Source organism: Eurosta solidaginis, chromosome 4, assembly GCF_040869045.1.
Source record: "Eurosta solidaginis isolate ZX-2024a chromosome 4, ASM4086904v1, whole genome shotgun sequence".
NCBI classification, from domain to species: domain Eukaryota; kingdom Metazoa; phylum Arthropoda; class Insecta; order Diptera; family Tephritidae; genus Eurosta; species Eurosta solidaginis.
This window is the reverse complement of record NC_090322.1, coordinates 148,075,153-148,088,297: the sequence shown is the minus strand read 5'-3', so window position 1 is coordinate 148,088,297 and position 13,145 is coordinate 148,075,153. Positions and strand designations below refer to the sequence as shown.

At 34.8% G+C, this 13,145-nt stretch overlaps 2 protein-coding genes across 11 annotated transcripts in view; one reads left to right on the top strand and one right to left on the bottom strand.

Annotated features, from left to right (window-relative positions):
- Nucleotides 1–4,334, bottom strand: part of Nrg (Neuroglian) — a 347,573-nt gene extending 343,239 nt beyond the window's left edge. For 5 of the 10 annotated variants that reach the window (XR_010952974.1, XR_010952971.1, XR_010952973.1 and 2 more), the window contains exon 1: nucleotides 3,934–4,322. The gene's annotated coding sequence lies outside the window, so the exon portion shown is untranslated. Of the gene's footprint in view, nucleotides 1–3,933 lie in introns of all 10 variants that reach the window. The other 5 variants (XR_010952976.1, XR_010952978.1, XR_010952979.1 and 2 more) reach the window with 3 other exon arrangements.
- An 8,661-nt stretch (nucleotides 4,335–12,995) lies between these two features.
- The window catches only part of Ahcy (adenosylhomocysteinase), a 3,683-nt gene continuing 3,533 nt past the window's right edge, over nucleotides 12,996–13,145 (top strand). Inside the window, exon 1 of the mRNA XM_067783349.1 lies at nucleotides 12,996–13,145. This exon is cut by the window's right edge and continues 1 nt beyond it. The gene's annotated coding sequence lies outside the window, so the exon portion shown is untranslated.

The following is a 13,145-nucleotide window of genomic DNA, read 5'->3' as shown; positions in this document are numbered from 1 at the left end:
ATAGTTTTTACATGCAGACCACAAAAAACGTGAAGCTTTGCATCCTCACACAAAGTACCTAACTATTTTTTATTTTAAATTTATCTTAAAAATTGTTTAGATATGTTCAAATTTCACCAAATGTTTACGTGTATAGCATATACTGTTATCTGAAAAAATCATAGAGACCGGTGGTATATATAGTATATATCTCATACAACCGATTGTTGAGATAAGAAACTTTGCGCAATTTCTTCCCCATTTTAACAGCTAGAAGCTTCAAATTTCACCAAATGCTTACGTGTATAGCATATATTGTTGTCTGAAAAAATCAGTGAGATCGGTGGTATATATAGTATATATCTCATACAACCGATTGTTCAGATAAGAAACTTTGCGCAGTTTCTGCCCCATTTTAGCAGCTAGAAGCTTCAAATTTCACCAAATGCTTACGTATATAGCATATATTGTTATCTGAAAAAATCATAGAGATCGGTTGTATATATATTATATACCCCATATAAACTGAATTTTTTTGCCCTTTTTACGGCTAGAAGCTTCAAAATTCATCAAATTTCATCAAATAGTTACGTTTACGTCATATATTGTTGAAATACGTGATTCGTAGTCATAGTTTTTACACGCAGACCACAAAAAACCTGAAACTTTGCATCCTCACACAAAGTACCTACCTATTTTTATACCTTTCATGAAAATGAAATGGTATATTAATTTCGTCACGAAACCCAAAATTGTAAGTCCTTAAAGGAAAATAGATAGACCCAACATTAAGTATACCGAAATAATCAGGTTGAAGGGCTGAGTTGATTTAGCCATGTCCGTCTGTTCGTAGCTCTGTGAAGTTGGCACCTACTTGGGCAATAATTAAAAAAACCAAATGCCATTCGTTTGTCCATCGTTTGTCCACGTTTGTCCAGGAAAAATTTTCGTTTGTCCACCTTTTGGTAAAAAGTTATTTCAAAAAAAAAAAAATCCTGTGTGAAGTTGGCACCTCCATTCGCGAGTATTTAAAAAAACCAAATGTCATTCATTTGTCCATCGTTTGTCCACGTTTGTCCAGGAAAAATTTTCGTTTGTCCACCTTTTATTAAAAAGTTATAACAAAAACATTTTTTTTTCGAAAAAACCCAAAAAAATGTTTGTATATCGGCGTAAAACTTGGTATCAAATGAAAGAGGGAGTTCTCCCGAGCACAAATATATATATTTTAAAGTGCGAAAACTTATAATTTAAAAGAAATTTGTTGTTAAAGTTTGCATATTTAGCAACTTTCTATAGCACATTAAATTACAATTTACATATCTTTCAAAACCTTAATACACATACATATCTACATATATAAATTGGCAACGATAAACTTAAATTGCATTTTTGTATATTTCACATTTCATTTTTGCATTGTTTTTACTTATTATATATATTGTTTTTACTTAATATAAATGTAAACTTTACCAAGTAGCGCAACTAACAGCTGATCGCTCAAAATGTGCACACACACACACAAACATCACTAATGGCCATATTACGGAAATCTTAGGGAAACTGAAGTTAAATTTTTAAACAGACATAAAATGTTATAATTTTGTAATATATAGCATCTAGGACACCTTAATTGCAGTAACTGAAAGAAAACGTTTGCTTATACTCAAGTATTTAATTATTTTTTCTAAATTTCAACTCTGGTCTTCTTACTGTTCTTCATTCCACTCCATTCGAGTGCCTATTTTCACGGCCTTCGAGTGCCTTCCACTCTATTTGCAACATAACCTCGAATTAAGCTGCCAAACTATATAGTAAACAATGATGCACATGTATATATATATATATTTTATTGATGACATTACAAAGCTGTGCTGCCACATAAACAAAAAAAAACAAATATAAATATTACCTTACCACTTTTCAGTAAATAAAGAAAAAGGAAAATATATATTTTTACTAGTCATTTTGAGAAGTTGAAACACCTTTCCGCGTAGGCGGCCTTCGGCCGCGCTTATAAAAAATAACCCTGGGCTACGCCATGCCAAGTCCGGATGTGTGGTATAACCGAAGGGCATCACCGTGGCGGTAGTCACGGTTATACCACACATCCGGACTTGGCATGGCGTAGCCCAGGGTTATTTTTTATAAGCGCGGCCGAAGGCCGCCTATGCAGAAAGGTGTTCTACGCAGAATTACTGTGCATGGCGCAGCCGATGTTGGATTAGCTAACATAACAATAAACATAAGAGTTATAAGGTAATATCAGCTCGTTCACGAATGCAAAAAAGAGCTTTTTCAAATTTTTGGTAAATAAAGACTAGAAAAGTTAAAGATATATATACATCAGATGAAAGGTAATTTTATAAGTTTTTTTTCGATTCTGCACTTGTTCCGTTTTTTAGATGTGGCAGCACAGATTTGTAATGTCATAAATATATATACATACGTATACACATATAGAAGTTGTATAGAAATTTGCAAACTTTAACAACAAATAACTTTTAAATTATAAGTTTGCGCACTTTAAGATATATATATTTGTGATCGGGAGAACTCCCTCTTTCATTTGATACCAAGTTAAACCCCCAACTCCGGGGGTGCTAAACTAAAACGCTGCCTAAGGTTTTGAAAAATGTGGAAATTGTAATTTAAAGTGCTATAGAAATTTGCTAAATTTGTAAACTTTAACAACAAATAACTTTTAAATTATAAGTTTGCGCACTTTAAAATATATATATATTTGTGATCGGGACAGCTCCCTCTTTCATTTCATACCAAGTTTTACCCCGAACTTGGGGGTGCTATTCTAAAATTTTCCCCACTTTTACACACAGTTTTTCTTGTGGGTACTCCAAAATCATCAAAATTACAATAACCACATGAAAATTTTCGATTTTGTTTGCAAATATCTCCGAAAAGAAATAAAATTTCTAATTTCCGCTTTCGGATTCGTGATCCTGGGTCCTAAGCACGTCTTTTCGCACCTCTCCCGATATTTTTGGACGAGTTTTAACAGTTGTGAGCTAAAGTAAAGAATTACCGAAATCATACACTAATATGTTCACCAAATTTCATTTAAAAAAATTTTATATTTTGCCCGGAATCGTTAATGGTGCACTAATGGAACATACAGCCAGAGAGGATAGATAGAATAAGAGACGTCATTTCAATTTTTATTTGTAATGTACCTGATTGGCGGGTATTAGAAAATTGCCTTCTGCACATTTTTAAAAAGTTTATGTTAATATATATTGTAATTGTTGGAAAGAGGATGAACTGCTTAATTAATACGATCCTTTAAAACTATCAAAAATACCTCATGAAAATGGGTAGAAGCAATTTAAAATTACCCTTCAAATGGGACATTACAAATAAATTTCGCAAAAAGCATGAAATGACGTCTTATTCTATCTATCCTCTCTGATACAGCCCATTTCTTCAAGTCAGGCAGAGTTTTATTAGATGGGCACACTGTGCGCCGTTGGTGTCTTTTTTTTGAAGCTATGAATTACTGTTATTTATCTCTCAACCAACAGGGTACAGTAGCAGAGTATAGTTAACGATCGTTTCTCTGTTAAGCACACACACACAAAACTCAATATTTGTTGTGTTATGAAAATCGGGTTTATTGGAGCCACTGTTGGCTGTGTTTATCCATTTGTTGTTGCGAGTAAGCATGATTTAGAAAAAAGAGACTTAATATAAATAATTAAAAAAAATTACCAAATAGCATTAACATACATGTGTATGTAAATATTCGTGGCTGATTCAGGTTGTTTTCTGCCATTTACATACATACATGCATACATATGTACATATCTACTTGGTCCACCAGAAACAGGTATTTGAGTATTTTGTTTTTGCTTTTGGCCAGTAGAACGCAGCTACTGCGCGCAATTCCCATAAACGACATTTTTACAAACAAATTTAAGACAACATTTTTTTATTTACCCGAAATTAGCTATGCTCCTTCAAACGTTGCGTATTTCATGTGGGTGTATGTATGTATATCCTTTGCAATAACTAAGTTGGTATTTTTTTACTTATTGGCCAAAACGAAAGCTTTCCACTATTTCGGCTGCGAAGATACACACAAAACTTTTAATCATTCTCTTTTTCACAGCTTCACACTTTCTTCAGCTAATGCACTCGTTTTTAAATATTTGTTTTATTACTATTCTAATTCACTTAAACTCCATATAATTTATATCTAATTAATAAAAACTTTTAGAATAAATATATTATCCATTTACTAACACTGGCAGAGAAATTATTCTTTGGTTAAAAACAGCTCAACCAGCGAAATTCACACTCACGTCTAATCAATTCGGTTTCTCGCGCACAACATAGTGTACCTATACCAAGTGTGTTCACTAAGCGATAAACGTCAAAACTACAAACAGCCTCGCTCACCTGATGGAAATCTCAGGTCTAGAGTCGCATTTTTGGTCTCAACGACAACATTTTTGACTACCAATCGTATGGACTTTTTCAATTTTTCAATCATTCGGAGCATTCGGTAATGGTATCCATTTTGAATTCGCTGTCATTCCGAATACAGCGAGTGCCTGTCAGAATGCTTGACAGATAAGTCAACACACTTGTACTTGTACACTATGGCGCACAACTGCACTCAAGCTTGATGGTGGCGGGTCGGATGATTGAAATGATTGAACTACTGCTTGCATTGTGAATGATGACAAAGTGTGATCTCTTCTGCATAAACGTCAAAATTCCAAAGTGGATCACCTGATTCGTATTTGACTATCGCTGTCTCATTCTGTATCTCTTTCTATCACCCGCTGAAGATAGGCGCCGCCATATTGAACAGCCTGTTAAAACGCTGAAAAGTAGCCATATTGAACAGCCTGTCAGGCAGTTGACAGATAAGAGATCACACTTTGTCATCATTCACAATGACTGCTTGAGCCGTTTTGATTATACACAGTTGCTCCCATGCTGACTGTGCATTTGCAATACTGAAAAAAGCAACTCTGTTTGTAGTAATTATTAAGCCCTTTAGGAACATTAATGGCGTTATTATGTATAACGCAAAGCGACGCGAGGAATCACTTTCACCCAAGTGAAACCAAATTCGTATCATATAACAGCATTCATTCACTTTGGTGACTATCGGTGACTACATTTACGTTTTTTCCTATTATATAGCAACGCAAAGTGTCACGAACACTCATTTTTGCTGTCAAAATATTCACTTGCTTCTGGGTCGCGTTTGCTTCATTCACTTCGCTTTTTAATTGTCGTTTTTTATAATTTTTGAGTAAAAATTGAGAATCTTAACATTTCGTGAAAAAAGGGTTGAAACTTTTCATAGACAGCCGATAAAGGTTATATTTAGAGCTTCGTTCAATGGTTATGCTAATTTCGTCAAATTTTACGGGAATAAAAAAAAAGCGAAACCTATAAAAATTATAACCAGGGACCCAAACTGTTATTCCTTTTGTAATAAAAATCCTTCAGAAAAAATTATTGGTGGTATGGCCTAGAAAGTTCAATGTGGTCATAATAAATCGTTCCCGAGATGGTCGAGCTTGTACCTTAAAGGTGTTTGTTACCGGAACATACCGGATATATATCCGGTAAAGGACCATCAACATCGATAACATTCCCCGAACCTGCGGGGAGTTTCTTTATCGCTACAACAACACCAACAATTGGTTATGGTTTTTCAATAACAAATTTCTAGTGTTAGTGGAAAAAATTGTAGTGTCCCTACAGGTTTCAAATCCAGATATTTACGAGAATGGATTGGTAAAAAATTCATTTCATTTCGACGAACCGTATCTTAGTTATGGGGCCGCACTTTTATTCTATTCTGAAAAAATAGAAGTCTGGATTTAACTTTTATTTTCGGCCTTATAAAATAAATGTCCGGATTTTAGTTTTTTTGTGGTTTTTTTTTAAATGGGATGCATGATTTGTCATGAAAATGCTATGGGTATCCCCGGAATCCCATACACTTTCACCAAGGAAAAGTTTTTAAAAGAACTTTTACGAGTAAAAAAAAAAATACCATTTAAAATGAGAATGATTATAACCAATAGTTATACCATAGTTTTGTCATTGTCTTTCGTCATGATCCTTATTTTCTTAGTTTTATGTCAAAAACTAATTCTGAGTAATAGGAAAATAAAATTAATAATTTTATCGTAAATTTTTTAATAACTATAATAATTGTTACTCCGTGCTACTTTTTTTTAAATTTACTTATAAACAGGGACCGAAACTGTTATTCCTTTTATAATATAATTCCTTTCAAAACTATTAATTTTGGACTTTTAATATATAGAACTAGTTAAACTCGAACTTTTAAAAATAAAAGTCCGGAAATAAAAGTTAAATCCGGACTTTTATTTTTTAAGGCCAAAATAAAAGTCCCACTTTTTTAATTCGGATAAGCCGTTTCTTAAAAAATAAGTGTCCGGATTTAACTTTTATTTCGAGACTTTTATTTTTAAAAGTCCGAGTTTAACTAGTTCTATCGGACTAAAAAAATAAAAATACAGATTTTACTTTTTTATGTGTACTATATGGAAAAAGTTCGAAAAATAAAAAGGATGCATGATTCGACATGATATTGCTATAGGGATACCTGGGAACTCAAACATTTTCCCCTAGGAAAATTTTTTTACCAGGACTTTTTCGACTCCGAAAAAAATAATTATTATTTTCCGTCCCTGCTTATAAATCAGTGATTCTCCAACAACGTAGTAAATTAAAAGGTGTATCGCAAATTATATGTCGGCACACATTGGTACAATTCAGGAACGCAACATCTAAGCCCATTAAACAAGTGGTACCACAGGCTTCTGTTTAACTTCTACATATCGAAGCTAGCTTCACCACCAGACGGAGTCACTATAGTTTCCTACGCCGATGACTGCACAATAAGGGCCACAGGGCCATGCCCACCCATCGATGAGCTAGCTAATAAAATAAACAACAATCTCCTTATTTATAACATGGACGCGCCAAATGTCGACCATATTGAACATCCACGTTGATGGAATCACGCTACCGACTGTCTTACACCCAAAAATCCTAGGTGAAACGTTCGATCAGGATCTACATTTTGGAGAGCATGCAACTGCAATTATCCCTACGATCCAGAGCCGTAATAAAATCCTCAATCCTCTTGCCGGCAGCATTTGGGGTAAAGACAAAAAAACACTCATTGCCACTTACAAAGCAATTGACCGGTCGATTGCATGCTACGCGTCACCGATATGATCGCCAAGCCTAAAGGATACTCATTGGAAGAAAACAGAGGCCCAAAATACTGCCCTCAGAACCGCTACGGGCTGTTTTCTTATGTCCCCAGAACACCATCTACATAATGAGGCGAGAGTACTCCCCATTAAGAGAAATGTGATGCTAACAAACAGTTTGTGTTGAAAACCCAGAAACCTGGCCATCCCAAGCCCAGGGGCTTAAGGGGTCATCTTCGTAAGCATTATGACGAAATACGTCATCTAACAACACACCCGTATGAAGCAAAAAAGCACAAACAGGTCCTCAGTGATATCCTCAAACAGGCGTCGGACCCCTATGCCAGGACTTGTCCGGCAAATCCGGTACTCAAAGAAAAATTCCCAGAACTAGCAGAGGAGGAAATCACTCTCCCTAGGGAAATACGCGTCACTCTAGCTAAACTTCGATCTGGGTACTGTGTCAGGTTAAGCTCTACCTATCTAGAATCAACCCCGACATACCACTTGAAAGAACATTGAGGGAATTTAATAAAATTCGAACACAAAATATTGAAAAAATAAATGAGAAATTTGGTAATACTCTAGAACAGTCGACTGCTAATACGCGTCCAAAAATATCGTGAGAGGTGTCAAACGAAAATAAAAATATCAACTCGTTCAAAATTAATAAACGAAAAGCCGAAAAATTACCCCGGATCCCTCCGAAACCGGGGGTGGCATCCATATTATTTTTGCGCAGAACACCTTTCCGCATTGGCAGTCTTCAGCCGCGCGTGGGATCAAAATTAAATGCGTGCAAAATCCCTTTGCCCACAAAATTTTTTTTAGTGCACAACATTACAACAATCACGTGAAATTGCCGACTAACACATTTTTATTTTCCGCCTTCGGATTATTGTTGTCGAGGTCAATACGCGTCTTTTGACACCTCCCTCTATATTTTTGGGCGCATATTAGCAGTAGACCCCTGTTCTGGACTTTTACCAGAAATTTTGTGTCATAAAAAAATTCAAGTTTTATATTATGAGAAAGAACAGGTTAACGTTACAAGGAGTGTAGCGTTAAAAACTGCAACGAGGCTATGCCCATGGAAGCTTGGGCGTAGCCCAAGCGGCCATAGTGGTATGAGCTTCAAGGCGCATGGTACCAAAATTGCAGCTGTAGTGCAAAGCCGCAACAAAATCCTCAAATCGATTTCCGGCAGTACTTGGAAAAAAGATAAGGAAACATACAAAATTCAACCGCAACTCGTAGCCAGTTTGACTAATACACACACTCGAAAAGGCTGCAAGCCTGCACAACACTACCCTCGGAATTTCCATGGAATTTTCCATGTTAAACATATTTATATACTATATATTTATATACTACACAGCTCAATATAAAAGAGCATATTGGAAAATAAACAAGCAACTGATAAAATAACATTCAAACAATATTGTAATGTTACCTTTTGTTTACCATTGTCAGCAATGTTTACAATGATTGTCAGGTGTTTCGCTGCAATATTGCCAGCTCTTTGAAACGATGTTATTCCGAAAAAATTGCACTGGAAAGTTTTCCGAAATAACAAAAGTAATAAGTGGCTATACTGGCTACGTATTTGGTTTGACAGTCTCAGTGAATAAGTAGTGACTACGTAAGAGAACGAACGCGAATACGTAAGAAGTTATAAAATACGAATTCTGGGTGAATGTGAATGTGAGTGAATGCGACGCAAACATTCACGGTGACATACATAATAAGGGCCTAAAGGTAAATGCTTGAAAATTTGTGGGGCATACTGGGGCCCTATTCAGTAACTATGAGTTTTGAAATGTACATTTCTTTCATACAAATTATACGGAGAAAAAGTGTACATTTTAAAACTCACAGTTACTGAATAGGGCCGCTGGATATACAACAGTTGATAAATCGTTGTGCGACAATTTTCTCAACTCACCGTTAAGGGACAATTAATGGTGACTTATCCATAACCAGATAAAACAGCTGATCGAAACAACCTTATGGAAATCAATGTAATCGATTAATGGTGCCATACCATAACGCAAAACTATAATCATAGTCAACCAAGTGGTTTTTCGCCATAACATAAAAATATTTGAGTTGGCGCATTTATAACCTTTTTGTAATTATATTTATTGTTTTGGATACGTTTGGACTAAGAGACTTATTGTTTGTGGAATATGGTTTTAATTTTTACGTTTTCCTCATTTTTATGAAACTGTCAGCTGTTTAAGGTTATGGCACCGTTACTCGATAACAATGGAGATGGTTATGGATATGGGTATGGTTACGACTATGGCGTTAGGGGTAAAGGACCAATTAATGGTGACTTATAACCATAAAACCATTAAGCATATATGACACTTCTTTACTGATGAAACTTTATCGGAACTTCAAAACACAAAAAAAAAATTCTATCATGAAAAAGCGAGACCACTATTCCCCCAAAATTAATGAGTTAGACATGTTTTTGTTTATGTTTTACATTTTATTTTTACATTAACACTTTTAACAATAAAAACAATGCAAATAAAACGCGAAAATTATTTCGGTCTCTTTTTCGTTTTCACAAGAAAGTTGATTTTAATTGTGTTTTTATGCACCAATTTTTCAAATTAAAAACAAAATTTTCATGTGTCAGAAAAAAATTAAAAAAAACGGCCGAATGTCAAAAAAACCTATCGAAATACAGACTGGCTCATTTGTTTTTAATGAACTAGATTGTATTTTCTTTGTATTTCGTTATTTTTTTGAAATATAGTTTACACACTTACACCAGTACTGAAGCCGTATTAGGAGGGAGTGCGACAAAAAATTGAAGATAAAATACAAGAAAAAATATACGAAAATAAAGAAGAGTCATATAGGTATTACCAGATAAAACAGCCTACCTTACGGAAATCAATGTAATCGAGTAATGATGCTATACCATAACGCTAACGACATAACCATACCATAGCCAACCAATTGGTTTTTGGTTTCTCGCCATATCCATAACTTAAAATTATTTGAGTTGGTGAATTTAATAATTTTTGTAAATTTTATTCATTGTTTTGGATACGTTATGACTAAGAGACTTATTTTATGTGGAATATGTTTGTAATTTTTTGCGTTTTCTTCATTTTTAATAAATTTTCACGATTTTTAGGTTAAGGCACCATTAATCGATCACATTGGAGATGGTAATGGATATGGGCATGGTTACGACTATGGCGTTAGGGTTAAGGAAGTTTAATTAGCCCTTAAGGAATTTTTGTAAATTTTATTCATTGTTTTGGATACGTTATGACTAAGAGACTTATTTTATGTGGAATATGTTTGTAATTTTTTGCGTTTTCTTCATTTTTAATAAATTTTCACGATTTTTAGGTTAAGGCACCATTAATCGATCACATTGGAGATGGTAATGGATATGGGCATGGTTACGACTATGGCGTTAGGGTTAAGGAAGTTTAATTAGCCCTTAAGGAAGTTTAATTGGCCCTTTATGTGACGGGGCTTTACTGTATCTGAAATTTGTTTGTCGGCGTTCCAAGCAGTGCCGCTCCCGCTAGATGTTAATTGCTCCATAAAGGCGGTGGCACAATGACATTTTTCATATAGATGCGTTTAACAGAAGCTTATGCATTCCGATAACATCGCCACAATCAACCAAGATGTTGCGTTTGTAAATATGAAGGAACTTCAGACTTAGCAATTGAAGTTTATTACGCCTTGCCCATTCACATACAAAATTTCGGGAAGCACTGTTGTAAACATTCTCCCGATACCAAAGAGGATAAATACAATAAGAGCCGCCACTCGTTATTTTTTTGGCATTTACTCGATGTATACTGAGAGGTAGTCGCTACTTTTTTTTTTTGGCGAGATGTTTATAAATGTCTTCTATACATTTTCGTGGGGTATTTGTGTTTATTTTTCGACTGTATTTAATTAATTTATTTAATTCTATTTCCAAAAATCACAGTTGCACAAGGGGCCTACATGGCATGGATAAATGCGAGATAATTAAAAATGTCCCTCTCAGAAAACATTCGGCATCAATTTTTTCAATTTCCAGCAAGATATTCGCCACAAAATAACGAGTGACGGCTCTTATTGTATTTATCCTCTTTGCCTATACAACAAAAAATCTTGCTAACATATTTTGTGTCGTATTCGATTGTTATATTGCGTTTTTAATTGTAAAAAATGTTAGAAAATTTACCAACCAGTGGGAAAAATAATTTCACTTGCAAAGTGTGCCAACACCCTTAGCCAAAGGAAATGTCAAATTCTTCTTATGATTTGCTTGGAACAAAATTGGGGAGTTGGCTACTTTTCAATATCAGATGGCGCTAGAGTCGCTCATTCTACCATTCTCCATAAAAATGCATGCAATCTACTCATAATGCATAAGCATGTGTTAAAGTCATCTATATGAAAAATTGTTTACAGCCGCGACACATAAGCAATTTTTCATATAGATGAGTTTAAGACGGCCCATACATGCCACAAAAGCCATGCGCAAATATAAAACGACGGAATTTGTACAAATGAAAATTTTGACATACACGGCTCAAAAACACTGCGCAATATTCATTTTTAATGTAGCGCAACAAATGAAAGATGTGTTTTAATTGTATAAAAAAGGCACTAATTTTATAAAAAAAAAACACTATTTATTTTCCACAGTGCTGGTAATTTACAGTATAAGTCGAAAAACTCGCACCAGAAGCGTTTATTTTCCATTGCATTAATAATATATATTTTTTAGTTGCAAGACCAGCTCAACTCATTGCAGCACTGCGCAATATTCATTTTTCAACTAGCGTAACAAATGAAACATGCGTTCTAATTGTATAAAAAATTATTATGTATTATTGAATTTATGTGAATTCCTGTTACAAGCTATAGATGGTCCTTACGCCTTCGATATTAACATTTTTAAGCAATAAATACTGATGTTATATTATCAGAAACCACAGGTAAACTGTATAACATTCACCACACACGAAGAAAAAAGCATGTGCAATATTTGCAGACATGCGTAAATATTAAAATCGTTTTGATTTTAGCGCAGTTCTCTGCGCAAATAGCGCAACCAGTGCACACACCGGGCAAATCCTTGTGCAAATTGGTAATTGGCACAAGGATACTTGAGCCGTGTAAATGGTGTATAACACATGCTTATGCATTATGAGTAGATTGTACGTATTTTTATGGAGAACGGTAGAATGAACGACACTGGCGCCACCTGATATTGAAAAGTAGCCATCTCCTAAATTTTTTTCCAAGCAAACCATAAGAAGAAGAATTTGACATTTGCATTGGCTAAGGGTGTTGGCACACTTTGCAAGGGAAATCATTTTTCCCACTGGTTGGTAAATTTTCTAACATTTTTCGCAATTAAAAACTGCAGTATAGCAATCGATTACGACGTAAAATATGTTAGCAGGTATTTTTGTTGTATAGGGAGAATGTTTATAACAGTGCTTCGCGAAATTTTGTACGGGAGTGGGCAAGGCGTAATAAACTTCAATTGCCAAGTGTGAAGTTCCTTCCTATTTACAAACGCAACATCTTGGTTGATTGTGGCGATGTTATTGGGATGCATACGCTTGTGTTAAACGCATTGTCACGGCCTTTATGTGTCGGAGCTGTAAGAATACGTGCAAATAATATTTTGCAGCGCAGTGTAGTGCAGCACAATGTGTTCTTAGCTTTATTGCTGCTAAATACTTTTTTGCGTACACAAAAATGCATTTCTGTATATTGTTTCTAATGCCGCATGTTGCCGTTCTTGACAAGTCATACAAAAGTTCACTTTTCTTTTATCATTAGGACGATTGTTATTTTTGGTTTTTGTGAGATTTTCATAAAATAAGTTTATCTGTTTGGTAGTCTCCTAAACCTAATTACACTTATACAGAATCCAGTCAAAGA